Here is a 20,896-nt window from a genome sequence, read left to right on the forward strand (position 1 = left end):
GGTCGGATCTACCTTTGCGCCCGCCTCAAACCCCCACACTAGGATCTCCCAGGCCCGACTATGCCGTCCTTGGTGCGTGTATATATATATATATATATATATATATATATATATATGTATATATATATCTTATAAATAAATTTAAAAGATTTGAAATTTTTTTTAAATTTAATCTTTTAAAGATGCACGAGTCATTTTTTAATAACTTATCCAACATTTCATTCTGAACGATTCGGAAACCTCGTATCTCATTCGTGTGAAGTTGTTTTACTAGTGTTTTTACACGACTACCCAAAAATTAGTGTAGTGTACTTAGGATATATGTGTGTGTGTGTTTGTTCCATTTGAGCAACTCATCGGCTGAACCGATTTAGATGTGTAACCCGCGTTGGAATTCTTACATTACCGGAAATGTCATAGGATATATAAATATGTATATATATATATATATGTTTGTATTTTTAATACATTTAAAAGTTTTTAAAAAAGATTGTATTTTATAAAAATTGTTACTCGCATTCTTTAATTAAAGAGCTATATAGACGTATAGTTAAAAGGTAATTTTTTTTTGGCAGTCATGTTTTTTTAATTTTTAATATTTATTTCTTGTTTACCATTTTAGTTTACCCACGTATTTCAGTTCTTGGGCATTTCAAAAGTTCTTAATATTTTTTTAGGGAAAATTCCTATGATACTCCCATTGTAATTTATTTCCAGTAATTTAAATGAAAGATTTTTGAAATGAAAAATTATTAAGTTTAGTACATAGAGAATTTGAAAAATTTTTTGATATCATTAATTATTAAATTGTTAGTAGTAATTACTGATATATTTCCTTATAACCTTTTGGTTTTTCAGAGTTTTTCATGTGAATATTTAATAAACTTTGGTGAAAAACTTATTGTAAAAAGAAACAGAAGTCCTGAAGTTTCTAAACATCATTAGTTTACTTACCAGAAGTCTTTCTATCGTAATTTTTAGTCGATTTTTTATTTTTATCAAAACTCATAATTCTTTGCCTTGTTTTTCTTTCACGTGGCATTTAATTTCATAAGCTGCTGTGTTTTTCTGTGTATATTAATATTTTACTAGAAAAAAAGGCGGGCCTCTGGCCCGCGGCAAAAATGTTACAAGGTTTTATGTTTCATTACATATTATTTCTTTAATGTTTTTGCCGACTGTAACTAAATAACGTTCATAAATTTAGCATACTAACAAAAACAAAAAATTTTACAACGAAAAGTTTCAAAATTGGTTAGCTGTTTTTTTGAGTTGAGATTTTTTAACACAGCTCTAACCCCAACGTTTCCCTTTTTAATCTCCAAAACACAAATATAATTTCAGATAAGTCGTTCGTATAAAGAAGTATAAATCATTCGAACGAATGAATCGTTCGTGCGCTACGCGCGGCCGTCCGGCGCACCACCAATAGCAACTAAAATAAAAATGTGAGTACATATATCAAACAAACAAATCCACGCACCATCCTTTTTAATAGAGAGTGAAATAACAGTAAAATTATTTTTTAATTAAACTTTTTAAAAAAAATTATACTAAAAAATGAAAATATAATATCTTTGTAATTCTTCCTTAAATTAGTTCACCTTTACAATCAACACAAAATGAATTACTATTAAGTTTTTCATGTTATTTTTAATGTTTTGCTGATTTTTAACAAATTTAAAGTGATAAGAATTAAAAATTAAGTATATTATTTGTTTTACTTTTAAGGGAAGTTTCTTTTGAATTCAGAATTTTTTATTAGTAATCGATAAAATATCTTTCCTTAAGCTTAAAATAAATTTCACTTTAAGCTATATCTCTTTGTAAACATCTTACTTTATAAATAGGAACATAAAATTCATGATAAATTACGTAGAATATCTCTAGGATCTAGAAATTCGACCATAGTTTTTATAATATTTTGGATTTGTTCATTGAAAATAATCTTGAATTGTTTCAATGTAGAATCTCAAAAAAACTTTTATACATTTTCTATGATTCCATTAAGGAGGAGTGTGCTACCAACGTGTTTTTATGCTTGTAATTCTTTCCACTTCATGAAAATCCTGTAGCAATCTACCACAAACCGAAGTCTTTACAGGAATCTAACTCCAGAAAAACATGTTATGAACTTATTAAAAATCTATATTGGTTTACAAGTTTTAATTCCTGTAATTATAATTATGAATTCAAATTTGATACATATTAATTTCTAGTATAAGAATTAAATAATATACACTCTTATTAAATGCAAATAATGATCAGTTATAAAACAGTGCCTTGAAAGCATTATATATTAAATTAATCGATAAATTAAATCTTTACTTTTGAATAAGAGTGTTGTGGATGTGATCTGATCCAGAACAACTGCTAATGAATGCAAGATTATAATTTCCAGCGTTCCGATGACAAAACCTGTTTCTAATTATTAAACTTATTCGCCAATCGATTATATTTATCACAAAATAAATTACTGTTCTTCAAAATTTAACTTACTTCTTCCTGTCAACGGTGAAGGGCGTCCGGTCAACTAATTCTAATGTCATTCTACCATCTGTTTGTTATTATCTTCAAAATACTATTTTTACTTCTATTTTTCTTTTGTTTTTATAAAAATTTTGTGTATTTTGATCTCAAAAAAACATCCTGGCCTTGAGCATAAATGAATAAAATATTTTGCTTTTTTATGTGTAACTGGACATGAAAAATGATTTAAAAACGTTTTAGTCAATGATTTCAATGAGTTAATTAGAATTACTATAAAATAATATGTATTCCCTAACTTCTAAAAGTAAATTCTACCAATGATTAAAAAAAATAAAAATATCAGTTTTTTTATAGATTTTAATTTAGTCTTCTTTGGGTGTAGAATAAATTAAGGTTAAGGTAAATTATATTTTATTTTAATTTACACAACATTATTGATGTTATCACAATGCTATATTAATGACTTAATTTTAATACTCAGTATATGCCAATTTTTTTTTTTTTAATTAAGTCTTAAATAAAACATTATTCTATCTGATGTGATTATTTTCTTTCCAATTACACATAAGTTAATAGATAACAAAAATAATCTTACAAAAAATATTTATTAAAATATTTTTCCATACTTTTTTTCTAATTAGTGACCTTAATTTCCATTATTTTCTTTGATATCTGTCATTTTTTTATCTAAACCATATATTTCCTTTGTGAAAACATAAATAATTAGTTTGTGTATCCAGTTAAATGGTTCGTTCATTACGTAAAAGTATTCAGTTGAAAGAAAATCAGTCTTACCTTTCGTTCCCTGTTTTCTAATTCAGAAATGAATGTGCTATTTAATAACTTTTTATAACTTGCGTTGTTAAAACTTCTGCATGCGTAGTAATTTTCAAAAAAGGAAATTTGAGATGGGGCTATCAAATCAAACCTAAAGAGAGTTCTATAACGTTGCGAAGGCTGCCTAAAAAAGAGAAACTCCGAACATCTGTTGAATACGTAACACCCATGAAATGATACTGTGTTTCACTGCAAATATACTTTGGAAATACAATATTAAGGCTAATAAACAGAAAATTGTTTTGGGTTTGAAAATTGACAGGAGCCGTTGAAGTTTATTTACTTTTTTATTACTATACTGACACACACACACACACATATACATATATCAATTAAATATACATTAAAACACAACTGTTTACTGGACAGTTATATTTGTGAGATTTGCACTTTTACTTTATCATACTAATCAACATGTAAAATTAACGGCTTAGAATACGTTGTCAAGAAAGACAGTTACAAGAAGTGATAATGCTGGTAGAGTACTTCTCATAGAGTGGACAATCAATGAATTATATGCTGAAAAACTTGGCAATTATTTCTTCTTCTCGGACCTTGATTCAGCTAAATAAAGAAAAAGAAAAGGACCGGTTTATCAATTAATTGTTTAAGACTGCTGAAAAAGACACAAATACGAGTTATTCTCTGCTACAAGTTTCCATCGTCTAACGGTAAATCAGCGCTGTCTCTTTCGATTCGAATAACTTTACCCGTTGGTAACATATTTAACGAATGTGAGGCGGCTCAGCAAAGTGAAGAAATAGAAAAAATATAAAGGCTTTATGACATCATATCTATAATTGCCTAGCCGATTATTTTATGTTAAAACGTTGCAAATACAAAACTTGATCCGTTTGATACAGCAATAAACATATTAATTAGTTTCGACCAACCAAAAAACACCACTTAATCGATTTCTTGTCGCTGTAATAATACAATATAATAAATTACATTGTCTTTTAATTTATTTGGTATGAGCTATATTTTAATTAAACAAAGAAAAAAATCAAGGGTCTTAGACCCATTTTTCAAAAACGTTTTGGGCAAACTTTTTGAAAGCATAATTAGAAAATCAGAAATGACTTTCTGTCGATTACATTAAACAATGAATTCTCAATTAGTATTTAGAATTTTCATTAATTTGTTAGCTAAATTTTTAAGATTCTTATTAATTTTTTATATAATCTAAAAATCACTACGAGGTTATACATTAATGAATTGTTGCCCAAAAATTGTTTCACCTAATAATTATTAAAGGAGCTAGAAAATTTCTTCAATACATCCCACATTAACTCTCAAATTTTGAGTGTACAGGAAATAGTGACCCCAGAGACCAGCAGTCCTTCAAACTGTACAAAGGCTAATACTGCTATCCTGATTCGCCTATATATACGAATCAGAATATTAATACAATAACCTTTTTGTATGAGATTCATATAGCTACGTAATACTTTAAACTAAATCTACAATTTTTTTTCTATAGACATTACCGCCAGCATAATAGGAATCATTTTAACATCAGATAAGTTAAATGACACCATATTAGTTGAACTTATATAAGATACTGCTCACATTTCCAGAAAAGATAAGTATCCCATCCCAGGGTAACTACAGAAAATGAACAGTGAGGTGGTTTTATGTTTTCTTTTTCACTGAGTTAAATATACCGTAACACATCAGTACGCTAAGCCAGTAAATACAATCGATATTCAAACCTATAGATGACAACAACATACTGTTCAATACAGTAACTTACTGTACAAAAGAAAATTATTAAACTAAGAAAAGGTAACTAGTTATAAAAACAGAAATTATATAACGAAGAAGTTATTTTAAAGAGCGAAGATAAACCGTGCTTATTTGGTAATTAATCTTTTAATTTGTATTCTTCTGTGTAGATGAGTAGATCCTTGCTGCGGTTTCTCATCTAACTCATCTAATTCTCTTCTATCTGCCATGAACTGTCAGCCAATGTGAATCCATCAAACTCTTACTTAAACAGAATAGAATATTCCTGGAATTATTGAGCAGGATAGAGTAGGTATAAACAGAATAATCTATAATTGAAGCCATTACTTGATGAAAATCCATCATAACAAAAAAAATAGGTTATTTAATTTTCACAAAAATTTATTTTAAAAAACCACAACAGCTGTTTTGTTCTACAGTACCTTATTATTATTGTATTATAACCGCATTACACTGCATCATTATTATTATTGTATTTTGTTCGTAAATTATGAGCAAGGTATTCTACCGAAGTAATTTTTTTCTGAAAATCAAAACACATATTTTGTTTATTTATTTATTTATTTATTTTTATAAACAAAGTAAATGGATCGACTGGTTCAATCGGATTTAACGGTGTTTTTTTTTAATATCGTATGGTCTAGCATTTCTCATATCTCCGATATTTATATGTGTTACAGATGGTGAAAAGCATCAAATAAATGTAAAACTTTCTTTTGAAAAAAGTTCATATTTACTGTTTCTATGTATTAGGGGATGTTTTAAGTTACTTAACAATAATTAAGGATGTATCATTTCGCTAACCGTAGCATGTTACAAACATTAAATATAATTTTTACTTAATTGAAATGCAGGAAATCAAGAAAATAAAAAGATTTTTCAAACATGTGAAGGTACGTGAAAATAATTTTCTTCATTATACACAAACATGTAAAATTTAATTTACCAACTTTCCTGTTTTTTTTTAATTAAAAAAAATTATCATGCTAAATTTTAAAGTTGTTCTTAGAAAGTACAAGGGACTTTTAAATTTCCTAGAGCTGTCGGCGAATACTTTATAAAAAAAGATCTTTTAATACTTTTATTATATAAAAGTATATTAACATAACACAAAAATTAGATCTGCTTCGTTTTTGTTAGGAAATGAGAAAAATCTTTGCCATAATCTGACCGGCTAACACAGATAAAACTTGTAATCTAATTTATTTATACGTTGAAGAAAATCTTACTCAATTTTAAGGAAAAACAAACACGAATAACTTAATAGAAAATATTATATTGGATGTAATACGAGAACATAATACAGGATTTAATAATTTATACCTTTGTCCTTATGAAGACTAAATAACAAAGGTAAACAGTGTTTATCACATGTAAATATATAGTTAGTATATGATAAAAATAATAATAGTCTTCAGCGTACATGTTCAAATAAACCAATAATTTTTATTAAATAATCTAATAAAATAATATTATAATAAATTTGCATATAAAATATTAATTTAAGATCTTATACCTTGTTGTCTATATGTCAAGGAAATATGTTTTTGTTTATTTTTATTAGTGTGGGAGGAGTAGAGGGTTGAATAGACTTTTATTTAAAACTTATTTAAATAAAATTAATATTTTGAACATTACTCAACAATATTTTATTACATTTAATGATTTATAAAGTATTAACATCTATTATTCTTATTACTACTACTTAATTTATAAAGTAATTCCTTAAAAAAATTCCAGCCCATTGTCAAAACAATTTTCTTGAAGTGCATTAAGCAAATTTTTTTCCCTAATGTGTACTTTTCAATCTGTTCAACTAGTGAGCAATGAGCCACCTCCTTATAGCCCAATGAGATGCGGATGATATGTAAATGAGATGTATGCAGTTTTTTACAGACTCAGGCCGATCATTCCTGAGATGCATGATTAATTGAACCCCAACCACCAAAATAATCGGTATCCCCTGTCTAGTAATCAAATTCGTAGAAAACAACTAACTTTTACTAGTATTTGAACCTCAGACCCTTCGACTTCGAAAATCCCGGTTAAACATGGAAGTTAAAATTTATTTGAAACCACAAATCAACCTTTCACACACGCCCTGTGGGCGATTAAATAATCTTGTCTAACAAAAATTTTAAGTTATCATTAGGTAAAGTTGCATTGACTATTTCTAATCTTACGGAGATCATTCTGCATGATGTTTAAAGATTCTTCACTTGCGTTTTCATAAAGAAAATCGTTTTGTTTTCTAAAGTACAACTAAATCTAGTGACTTTTATTTAATTTATCAATTATTATAATTTTCCTATATATATATAATAATTAAACTTCATAAAACAATAGTCGTTTTCATAATTCTTGAGATTAAAATTTTAAATAATTAGCAATCCAGGATTGAGTTTCTGGAGAACTTTTTTTAAAAATTAAAGTGAATATTATTCGACTCTATGTACGAGTATATTTTCTTTCTATGAACAGCAATAATCTTAACAATGTAAAAATACATCCGACATAATTAACATAAAATATTAAAAATTTCAACATACATACATTAGCCTATTAATTTATATCACAACAAACGTCACAAGAAAGTTTTTACTTTTTCAGAAATAATGTGAAGCGAAAATACAAATAGATCACACTAATTTACCATTATAAAAGTTAATATAAAACTACAATAGCAACTCGTTTTTAATTCAAAAAATTAAAAGAAAATTAAATTAAAAAAAGAATACAATCATAATTAATGGCACCATGGATAAGTAAACAAAATTATTAAAAACTGATCAAAGAAATAATAGAATGGTCATTCAGATTTTGACACCAATTAAAGAACGCGTTAGTTTCATAAAAATTCATGTATTTTTTTTTTTTTTTTTTAATACATAACACGTGATCATATCTTACATAAGAATTTATGTGTTTTAAACTGATAATAATATATTAAATCAAAATCCATCTTTTCTTACCAAGAAAATAAGCCTCTTTTTTTAAATATTCTTCTTGGAAATTCAAGGATTTTTGTATTCGAGATCTGATTTTAAGATCCTCCTTTTGAGGAACTCCGGTGGTTGTTTTTTAAACAGTCGGTGATAATTTGATGAAGTTTGTTATTGTTCGGTCTGCATGCGATTTCATTTGAATTTTTTGTTTTAATTTGAGGAAAATAGGAAAGATAGGTGATAAAATACTTGGACTGTATGGAGGATGGTCAAATAACACCCATCAGAACATTTTCAACGGCTCTGCCACATTTTGAAAAACGTGAGGACACCTGTTGTCGTGGATCAGTTGTCGACAATTCCTTGATGACGGTTTTGTATAGCGCTCCCTAATTGTTTTTAAGTTTTCATAATACCTTTTTGCATTGATGTTTTCCCCTCGAGGCAGAGAGTCAGTCACAAAAAATGCCTTTAAGATCAAAAAAATTCGATAACTATAGAAAACGCCTACAGTTTTTGCTTTTTATGCCCGTCTTTTATCCCTCTGTTGAATAACAAATACAATTTCGACACATTTGCCTCTCTCACAACATATCTTCTCCATGCTCTTCAATTTGCTACAATGAATTCTTTTACTGGGCAAATGGTTTTACATTCAAAAAACTAATCACTGAACGCAATTTGCAAACAACTGGATTGCTGATCGACATGGTTATTAAACTACCGATCTCCGTGGCGGAATGGTAAGCGTCTAGGTCTTTCATTCAGACAAACCGGGTTGGTCTAGTGGTGAACTCTTCATCGCAATTCAGCTGATTTCGAAGTCGAGCGTTCTAAGGTTTAAATCGTAATAAAGGCAGTTACTTTTATACGGATAATACTAGATCATGGATACCGGTGTTCTTTGATAGTTGGGTTCCAATTAACCACACATTGCAGGAATGGTCAACCAGAGGCTGTAAAACGCTACAGTTCATTTACATTCATACATATCATCCCCATTCATCCTCTGAAGTAATACTTTAGGTGATTCCGGAGGGTAAACAGAAAAAGAATGAAGCCTTTCAACCGGAAGTTCCGGGTTCGAATCCCGGTCTGACGTGGCATTTATCATACGCTACAAAATTTCCATTTCATATTCCCACGCACAAGTTTTCAGCTTATATGGCGAATTAATAATTCAACAAAAAAAAAATGCTATTTGGAAATTAACTTCTTATGACACAATAGACAGGAGTTACATAATCTTCCAGAAAAGTTGACCGTTCCCGACTAGATTACATTTTAAAACTTTAATTTGTATGTATACATATATATGCAAATAATTCTCCTGTAACGCTACAGTATTTCTTATGTTTAACTGATTTAGTCCAAATTAATATAAATATTTAAAACATAGAAAATTTATATAAAAATATTTTATCCTTAATCATTTTCACAAAAAAACTTTTTATTATTAAAGAAAAAAGTATATAAATACATACCAGATGTAATATCTTTAGTAATATATTCTCTGTTATCCAATTATGATAATGCCATAAAGTTTACATTTTACTGTAAGTTTATTGAATACTTTCATAATTTATACATAAGAAATAACTGCATGTGCTATAATAAATACAAACATAAAGATTTACGAGTTCCCTGCAAAACCTCACCTTTCTTGGTGACAGATATAAATAATGTATTTCTTTTATACCTACGTTGAGCTTACGTCTTCATACATTCTTTGTTTTTTAGCAGTTGTGAGATATTCACAACAGAGAAGTTGTTATATAGGTTTTTACTTTCCTGACATCATAGCTCTAGAGTTACGCTCCAAGAAGGAAAGTACGGTAATCAGTTCAAAAATGGGGTACGAATTTTTTTGTATTTGTCTACGTTTCAAGACCCACGGAACGCCCCCAAAAAAGTGCAGTGTAATATTTGTACGTATTTATGTATGCGGGTTGGCGTGTTTAAAGCTTAATAACGTTTGACTGAATGAACTGATCTGAATGAAATTTTGTCAGAGACATGTATGACAATGTGTTGGTAAAATTTTGGAGTCAATATATCCAAATGGTGGGATAGATAGTTTGTTGGGATTAATTTTTTCTCAAAGTTTTACAAATGTAACCCCACTTTTATATTAAGCTGTGTACACGCGTGCATCCTTATCTTATTAATTTTTTTTTTTAATTATCTTTAAATTCACACTTCCACAAAAATTGGAAAAAATTATCTTTTTAATAATTGCACATTTTAACCGATTTTTTTTTATGTATTCCCAGGCATAACAGTAGTGAAGATGACCCAAAAAAATATTGAGGCAATATTGAGGGTGAGGGAGATATTCAAAGTTTAAAAATATCATTTTTTTTTTAAATTTTTTAAAACTTTCTTTGGTTTATTTTCATGTATCATTATTTTTCCACTATATATATATATAAAAGAATAAACAACCAATGCCAGAAAAGTACTACGACTTTGCTGTCAGCTATTTTTTACAGAAACGTCTAATAATTCTATTAGCTGACTTGTCTGAAGTTAGTGTTTAGCATTTCCGTTTCTAAATTAATTATGCGTTTGTGTTACGATATAGAGCTTTTTTTTAAGTCAGAGAAGGGGAAACTCTACTAGCCATACAAACGATAGTGTCCAGTTCTCACCAACTAAACTCCTCCTCAGCAACATCACGCGAAGACCGGACCCGCCTGGAAGCATGGGACTTGCCGTATCTACTGCCGGAAGAAGACAGCGAAACGGTGAAGGGATCAACGGAAAAAAGCCTATCCGCAACCGGACGCAAACAAAACGTACCAAACCCACGGCAGGCCAACTGTCCGTCCCACATCCCCCCCACGCCCCAATTAACACTTACCACCATGAACAACAGCATGATTGTCAGTCAGAAAGGAACGGCAGGAACTCAGTGGAGTCCTACGCGGACGGGTGCTCCCTACTCCCGCAGGCTGTCCCCCTATCCTACCCTTCACCAACCTTTCCCACGATAATCCCTCACACCATCTCAGAAAAAGCGTTCCACTTTTCAACGGAGTCGAGCATGACACTAACATCTTTATTCGCGTCTAGGGGACCCATCACCGCTACACACCCCACTCTTAAATCCTCCATCCACCGCACACAGAAATCACTGTTCGACATCAAGGATTCAAATACGGACACAAATCGTTCTCGCTGCGTCCACGCGCAAACAGCTACGACCTGAAGCAGCTATGACCTGAGAGGAACTGATTTAAGAAATAATCTACTTCCCCAAAACCCCTACCGACCCACGGCATGGCACGATTAATCAATTTAAACGTCCATCTGTCCTTCGCTAATCCCTGATCTACCACCGGTTAATAAGAATGTCATAGGACATTCCTTATCCTTTCCATGGTAGCAGTTGTGCCTGAATCTGGTTAACAGGTCCTTGGTCAGCGTGCCGGCAATAACGAATGACACCTTCGAATTAGCATAGAACTTTATACCTAACCATCATAAAATTTTTAATACACTTTGATGTTAGAGCAGAATCAATTAGTGATTGAATCATGTTGAAATGATGTTTAAATGAAGGTAATGAAGTTGATAATGAAAACGGTACTGTTTAATAGGAAAAGAAAGATGATGGCTGAATGAGATTTTAAAGAATTCAGAGAGATAAGATTCAGAGTATAAGAGAATGGAGGAAAATCATTGAAGAAGCTGATCTACGAAGAGTTGTAATGGAAAAAATAATTATTATCGTTTCTCAATATTTTCATTAAATGATTAATGATTATTATAACGAGAGAAGAGAGTATTAGCTGAAAGAGTTGGAGGTGTACATGTATTGTCATATTTTTACATATGACATATGTATTTTGAGGAAGATTTCTAATAGAATTATGGAATAAAATTAGGCTATTAGAGGAAAAACATTTTAAATGGAACGGAAAAGAAATTTTTTAAACTTTTTTACATTCATAGACCTGTGTAGGATTAAGGTAAATATTAATAATAATAAACCTTTTTTAATATATATAAAATAATAAAATTAGGTACTTACGTATTAACGCCACCGCAGCTACAGCTTTATTTAAAAACAAAGTAGTCAATCGGATTTCGGTGGAAAATGAACAGTCTATTAATTTTAATAAACGGTTATTTATATTTATTTATTTTATAAATATAATTTAACCAAACTTAACCTACGCTCGCTTCGCTCGCTAACCTTGACTAATTAACACCGTACTTTTTTGAGTATTTATTTAATAAATTCAGTAATTATTGCAATTATTTATTATTTAAATAATCAAAATATTCCTGTTAATTAGTCAAGGTTATCGAGCGAAGCGAGAATAGGTTAAATTTGGTTAAATTATAATTATAAAATAAATAAATATAAATAGGCATTCATTATAATTAATAAAGAGACTGTTTTGAATCTATGTTAAACTCTATATCGGCACATTTTCCACCGAAATCCGATTGACTACTTTGTTTTTAAATAAAGCTGTAGCTGCGGTGGCGTTAATACGTAAGTACCTAAAATTATATATTACGACTACAATATATAATCAGAATAAAAAGATACGTGCATTTATCTAACTGTAGCGCTTTTGGAGTGTTACTTCATCCTCAGCAGAAAATAAACAATTATAAATAATTTAAATAAAATTAAAAGTAAAATTGTAGATAAATTTCATTATTATATATACTTGTGTCAATAAATTGAAATTCTTACATCTACCATGGTAAGGTAAAGTATTTTATATTAAATCATTTAGTTATATCTTCTTTCTTTTTGGCTTGATGATATCACTACATAAGCTTGAAGCTTGAGAGTGGGATACGGAAGTGAAATAGAATATATAAATATATATATTTTTATTTTATTTTAATAATGTGTAATTTTTAAATTTTATTGCTGAGGATGGAATAACACTCCGAAACCACTACAGTTAAATGGGTAATTTACCACTATAGATAAATGTTCTTACCTTTTTATTCTGACTGTATCTGGTAATTTAATTAATATAATTGTTTTAAATTATTTTATTTGATACAGTGGTAAATACAATGTTTGAAAAAAAAAAATATATATATATATATAATTAAATGTTTCGCAAAAGACGTAATTCAGTAACATTTTCATCATCTCACGTTCAGTTATGAAAACATGTGAATTATATTAATCCTATTAAAACTTTTGTAATACGAAATTGCAGATAGAAAAAGCACAAGAACTATTTTCAAAAATAAATAAATATCTACACGAGATACGTATTTTCTTTGTTAAATGATCAACAGTAAATTATATACAGAATAATCAATCAGTAAAAATAAATATAAATACACAAAAAAAACTTGTCGCTGATTTTTATTCATAATTTTTTAAATTAAATTTATTAATGTAGCATAAATATTAAACAACAAGTAAGAATTATATTCTTAAAAATTGGTAAAATAAAATCTTTTTCTGCGAAGGTCCTGGGTTCGAATCCCGGTCAGGAATGGATCTTTTTATATGCTACCAATTCCCACCGGGTTAATAACCATAGCTGTTGATGCCCGCTCTTTCATAACAAAACATTTTATTTCAAAAACGAAAATCTAAAAGAATACTCAAAAGAAATAGAAACAAAATTGGGGAAAATTAGTCATAGAAGAATTTATATACACAGGCGATTTAATCAGGAAAAATGGAATAGGCAAAATGTGTTTAGAAAATCGGGCAAATAAAATAAAAATGACTTTCCAACTAACCAATAATATTTACAATAAAAAAATCGATCTTACAATGCGAAATTCAGACATTACCAATACGGTTATAAAATCTGAAAGAATCCACGCAGACAAATTTTTAACATTAAATAATAAAAAAAAAAAGTAAAAAAATATTTTGACAAAGAAAACAAAATATCTGATAAAAATATCAGGCCCGAAGTGTGAAGATAATGTGGAAGTGTAGAAATGTTTTAAAATCATACAAGGAAATTTATAAAAATATTGTTAATATAATCAATACATTTAAAAAATTGAGAATGTTTAACGATCATTTAATGAGAAAAAATGAAGAAAAATCAACAAGAAAGATTTTCAGTTTTTTTTATAATCTCAAAAGTAAAAATACAGTAATTGGCTTCTAGAGATAAGAACGGATCTATAAGAGACAGGAAAGACATTTTAAACAGGGAACTGCATGATTTCAGAGGATTTAAATTGGCTCAAAACGGAAGATTATTTCCCTTGAAATCTGAAAACCGAAATTTTTTGTGATCGCAATACTTCCTTTGCTTTGTACAAGTATTAAATATACTTACTTGTTATCAATACGATGATATAGATAACATAGATTTTTCGATAGATTAAAAAATTAGTTTTTTTTTCTTTTATCAGTGTCCAGAGATTAAATATTTTAAACAACGTAGGAAATGAACAAAATTTAATTTCCTGTTTCAATTCTAATAATTAAAGGGTAAAGCCACCGAAAATTACAATTATATCTATCAAATTTATCGTTGTAGTAAATTTGTATAATTATATAATTATTGTACATTAGTAAAAATTAAAAAATATAATAATAATAATAAAGAATAAAATGCAGCAGTGTTGCATATTAAATAAAAAATGAACAAATTAAGTTAAGAAAAACTCTTTTAAATGCCATTACGCTCAAGATTTGTAATAATAAATGGTGAATCAGTCCGAAAACAGGTCTCAACGGAACTAATTTCTGTCTTTATTTTACTTCACTCTTCATATGTGTGTTTATATATGTGCACACATATATACTACGCACAAGTAGCTTCTCTCTTTATTCAAATCAGTTAATATCCCACATAGTTTTTTTTTTTGTAAACAGTTTGAATGTGTCCTATGGAATTAGTTTTTCTTTTCCTTATTGCATTTAAAGCATTTACTCCATCTTTTACATTTAAATTCCTGTCCAATTCAATCGTTCCACACTTACTCGTACATCTCAATTTTTTACAAGTTTTTTTTTTCTCCAAGACAATTTTTCACGAACAAACAATACTGCACATCATTTAAAAATTTAACAACTTTTTTAAATTAAATAATTTTTTTTTTGTTTTTTTAAAAGATTAGAAACTTTCTAGAATTTCAACTTTTCCTTGAAGCGTCTTGCTATGTATTTCTTTTGAGCGTGATAAATTAAATTTAATAAGATTCTAAAAACTTTTATTTTAAGATCAATTGTTTATACTCTAGTATTATAGTTAAATAGATCTTAAAATCTAACTTTTTTTTTTACTTTTTCTAATTTTTATTTTACATTTCATTAATCCTACCGACTGTTCTAGTGGTAAACTCATCATCGCAAATCACTTTTGTAATAACTGAACTTTGAAGTTGAATGTTCTGAGGTTCAAATCCTAGTAAAAGTTAGTTATTTTTATACGGATTGGAATACTAGACGTTGGATACCGGTGTACTTTTACTTTTACTATTGTACCTTTTACTATAAGGGTTCAATTAACCCATCTCAGGAATGGTCAGCCTGAATCTGTATAAGATTACACCTAATTAACATGTTTATCATTTCATCTATTTGGACGATAGGGGTTAATTATTGTTCATTAGTTGAACAGATTGCAACGTACACATTAGAAAAAAATAAAAAGTTCATTAATTATTCTCATTCCAAAATCACATCCTTTTAGTAAAAATAATTTGCTAGAAAAGGATTATATAGTTAACCATTTCAGTTTAAGATTTTTTTTTTTTTTCACCTTCTCCCTGGGCCGGATCCTGCAGTTAAGTATAACACAGCCCAGTGGAATGTCATATTTTCTAACGGGCCTCTCCATCTCGGCCCACCGATCGGATCTTACTTTGAGCCCGCCTCAAACCCCCACACTAGGATCCACCCGGTTCGGCTAAGCCGTTCCTGGGTCCCCACTCCGGGAGCCGGGACTCGGTCTTTAAGCCCACGCCGCTAACGGAGACATCCCGAGTGAGGCATCCTTGCCGGGACTCGGTCTTCTTCGCTCGGGGGTTCGAGAGTCAGTTTAAGATTTGCACAATATGTATATATCACGCAAATGTTTCTGTATTATAAAATGGTAACAAAGATGCTGAAAACATGAAAATACACCTAATTGACCTAATGGAACGGGAAATGGCATAAAACACACGAAGAATCAACTAACCCCTAACAAAATCTCACCCAAAGTTTTCCTCAACTCGGAGTCGAGATACTAACAAAAACTGGTTCTCCCTGTATTACAAAACGGTAACAAAAATGCTAAAATACTGGCCACGAAGTGGCCAGGGGGCACAGCATCCTAGTATGTATTAAAATATAAAAATAAAAGATATATAAAAAACTGTTAATATTATGTATTTTAAAAAGCCGGAAACTTTCCTGGCCAATGTGGGACTTTTTTTAACTCACGAATAAATAAAAAGATTATTACCCTCTTCCCACCGTCACAACTGAATGAAACTGCTTAAATGCATAACCAAAGACACATATTACTTCAATGGAATCATCTAAAAATGTGACTGAATCCTGGCATGATAAAAAGAAAGGAGGTTTTTTTCCCCCATATCTATAAAGGGGTATGAATAAGGGTAAATACTACGAGTATCTTAGCTACCTAAGTGACATTAAATTATGTTAAACCTACCCTTAAAATGTTGAGATACGGAACCATAAGGTCCGTATTTCCCTTCCCTCTTGACCAATTGTGATCAAAATTGTTATTTATTAATTTCGACCAAAATTCGTATCAATGTCTCATATTCAGTAATTATCGCGCCAAATTTTATTCAAATCGGTTCATCAATCTGAAGGTATAAAGAGTAAAATAGACTAATACATATGTTCGCCAGAAATCCTGGCATGTAAACGTTGGCCCAATTAGCAAAATATTTCTTATCTGTCTATGTAGTTGGGAAAATGCTTTATTATGCTTTATTATTTTTAAAGAAAATATTTTTTTCTAATACTGTAAGAATTATTTAGGCAAGTTTTAATTTAATCCTTTCTAATATTCAATAAAATGTAAATTATTTGATAAAGCTGTTAGATAACATTTTCTGATGGGCTGTTTGATAATTAAGTGAGTGCGGTAGCTAAAAGGTACAACTATTGTAAAAGAAAACTGCTTTAAACTGTATGTAAAACACACACACACACTATATATATATATACATTTAGCACATGTATACATATTAAACGTAAATATATTATATATATATATATATATATATATATACATTTAACACGCATACACACACACACAAACACATTTATATATATGATGTGTTTATGTTCATATTTATTTATACTGAGATTCTACAAACATTTATTCTATTATAGTAGGCGTGATGATGCGGGTTTTGTTCACAGACAGTGTTAGTAAAAGTTGGCAGTTATCTTTATTACGTAGCTAACATTTTTATGTAGGTTAAAACGTGTAAGAACAAAAACATCCTTAAGGTTTTTCACGCCTCCAAATATGCAACATACGTCCATTGAGTAGCAATTGAATAAATCTTTAACAGATAAAATGAAATAAAACAAGGTGTTGATTTAGTAATCATAGCCTTCTTTAACTTTATCATATATATTTGTTATTAAGAAGTTTATAAGATTTCAAATCGGTTAATATCGTTCACCTACCGTTTATAATGATTTACAAATATATTTTTTCTTTTCATTGTTAATACTAATTTTATTTAAATTATTTTAAAAAATTAATTCATTATTAAAATCATAATTAAGTGGTTATTTTACATTTTTACTTAGCCATGTCACTCAAAAATTAAAAATATTAAGTGGTATGATCCAATGGTAATTTTTTCTGCGAATATCTTTAAGGTTTTACATTATTATTCTAAAAATTAAAATCATGATTAGTGACAGGTCAAATAATTAAAAATATTAATTCTTTAATTCACAGGTTTATTATATCTAAAATAACTTCCGCATTGTCAATAATCTGATGTAGCATTTTATAATCCAATTAAGTTCGCCAAGTTATGGCCATCAGTAAAGTTTATAAAATTAATAAGGGCCTTGATCTATCCTCTGGATGGTGTTTTTATTCTATTGCGGTCCTTCGCGGGGATATATATTTTTTTTGTCACCTGCCTCTTTTCCTTACCAATGATGTTTTCCCCATTTTGAGTTCTAAAGAAAAAGGTCCTGAAAATTTCAGGACCTTTAAATCCTATTAGTGATCCAATGAGGATGCGGAAGCTATCGATTGAAAGATCTGGTTTCCGTCATGGTTGCACGTAAGCTAATTGACTGAGATGCTTACACAGTAAAACAATTGTTTATAAAAAAACACCCATATTACTTCATAAAATACAAATTATCTGGGTAAATTAGAAAAAACAAACCGAAGAAAACAATTTTTTCCCTGGCTAAATATTCTGATTGTTGTCATGTTCAGTGACTTACTAAGGATACAAAAATTATTTAAAAGAACGTTAAAAAAAAGCTGACGATAAAGTTATAATACTATTTCCTGACATTGGTTATTTATTCTTATATAGTAAAAAAATAATGATACATGAAAAAAATTACCAGAAATTTATTTTTTGTGGTGGAGTAATTTATGATGAAGTTTATTGTAAAATTATCATTATATGTTTAATAAATCAAAAAAATAAAAATAAATCGGTATTTTTTATTTTTTCTGCTCCCCCATCTCAAAAATCACCTTCGAAAAACTTTTCTTATTTCCCTACATTTACAATGTAAATGGAAAAAACAAAAAAAAAATTCATTAAAAAATGTGCAACCAATAAAAACTAACAAAAGATTTCTTTTTTGGTGGAGGAGATGAATTATGATGCAATTTTATTGTAGTATTATTATTAAACGTTTAAATAAACCGGTCAAAATCCATTATATACCCACAACGCTTAAACATTTTTCTATACACTAGATACTTTTTTAAACAATGTTTTTTAGTTACTGTTCTAATAATATAACAATAATAATAAATGCTGTTCTAGTAAGATGTTTTGTAAAGAGCAAATCAAATTTAGTTAATAATCTAACTAAAGTTAATCTACGCTCGGTTCGCTCGCTAACCATCGCTCACTAGTCAAAGTTAGCAAGCAAAGCAAGCGTAGGTTAAGTTTGGTTAGATTATATTTATAATTTTATTTATTTATTTTCTTATTTCAATATAGAATTTCAGTGGCGCCATGTAAGAATTAACGGTTTGATTAGAACATTGGTTTAAGCAATCATTGCACGTGGCGGGCAGATAACCTATAAGTACCCAAAAACTAACCAAAACTGTTTGTTTTAGTCATTTAAACCTTTTTAAATTGTCTCTTAACAATAAATGGTGAATCAGTCCGAAAACAGGACTCAACGGAACTAATTTCTGTCTTTATTTTACTTCACTCTTCATATGTTGTATTACTCTTCAAATGCTACACGTAGGAAGAAATAATAAAAATTCGGTTAAAAAATATACAATAAATAAAATGATCGCTTTTTTAATTTTTTTTTTAATTTTAAATTTTTTTTCGCTTTTTTTTGGGAGAGGGAATTTTGGGGCAAAGTTTTTTAAAAATGGTAAGACAAGCATGGACTGAGCTTCACATAAGTGGAGGTAGGTTTGAAAATTTTGGGAAAATTTATCGTAAAAAAACCTTCACCACCGAGATATATTATTGAACTCAAAATATTACCAACTAATTGCCTTATATACAAGAGTCAAAATTTCATCAAAATCGGTTTACCTAGACAAAATACATCAAGGTTCAGATACACCAACACACGTACATATGAACATTAACCCTGCTATGATGCCAGGAAAGTAAAAAAAATACGGCCTCTCTTTCTTCAATTTATTAAAAATCTTTTTATTCCTTCTTTATCCATTTTTTTAATCCTTTTCCTTTACATTATTAATCATTTCCCTTTTTGTCATGTAAAATTTCTTTCTCCTACTCGGATGTGTTTATTTAATATGATTTTAATCCAGCTCTGAGACGTCATAGAGTAGATTTGTATTATCTTATCAACGATGATAAATTTTTTGTTAAATAAAATTTTATTTATGCTGATTTATACATTTTTATTTTTTAAACATAACTATATGCTTATTAGGTCTTTTTCTTCTGTTACAATAAATATTAATAATTGAAGAAATTATTTTAATATTAAACAAAAAGGAAAAATTATTGGTTTAAAGATAAACGGGCAAGTTTTATGAAATTAGTGATTACGACAAGATGATCTTACAAAATAATATAATGAACTTCCATTCACCAAGAAATATTTTACTAGTTTGCCGTGATCGTATGATCTCTGTGGTATTTATCAGATAGAAACTGGTTTAAAAGAATACATTTATAAATATATTTATTGCAAGAAAATGCAAGCAAGAACAGAATAATTTAAGTAGCACAGTATGCTATTTGAATTATAGATAAAGTTCGACTTTAATTTTGTTTGATATCTACCCGCGAATTTCCTTAACCTATTTATATATGTTTCAAAACGATATTAACATTAAATGTATATTACAGTTACCATGTTTTTTTTTCTAATACATGGCATACACACATCAATGTCGGATTAAAAAATTAATCAAGGATGATTTTCCATCTATAGATTCACTCTATGCAATAAAAAGATCCCTTGAATACATATGTACTCTCCAGAAATGGTATTTTACTTTACTAGTCAGACTGGTTCTCACAGAAACAAACTATTGATTAGAATAAATTTTGTTTGAAATGCACTATTAAAAGAAGTAAATTACCCTTTATGCAGCATGTATCACGGAGTTCTCCCGGGGCTTTTATAACCTATTCTACTAGTGAAAATAATGGAAAAAATGGAAAATATATGTCCTAAAATGCTTCGTTTGCGAGTTGCGGCTAGTGAAAGATTTCGCACG

The 20,896-nt window shown here is 29.0% G+C and overlaps 1 protein-coding gene across 1 annotated transcript in view; it reads right to left on the bottom strand.

The window, feature by feature from the left end:
* Cad99C (cadherin 99C) overlaps positions 1–20,896 on the bottom strand; it is a 985,647-nt gene that overhangs the window by 658,853 nt on the left and 305,898 nt on the right. The gene's annotated exons all lie outside the window — the stretch shown is intronic.

The sequence above is a fragment of the Lycorma delicatula genome, chromosome 1 (genome assembly GCF_047948215.1).
Source record: "Lycorma delicatula isolate Av1 chromosome 1, ASM4794821v1, whole genome shotgun sequence".
Lineage (NCBI taxonomy): Eukaryota > Metazoa > Arthropoda > Insecta > Hemiptera > Fulgoridae > Lycorma > Lycorma delicatula.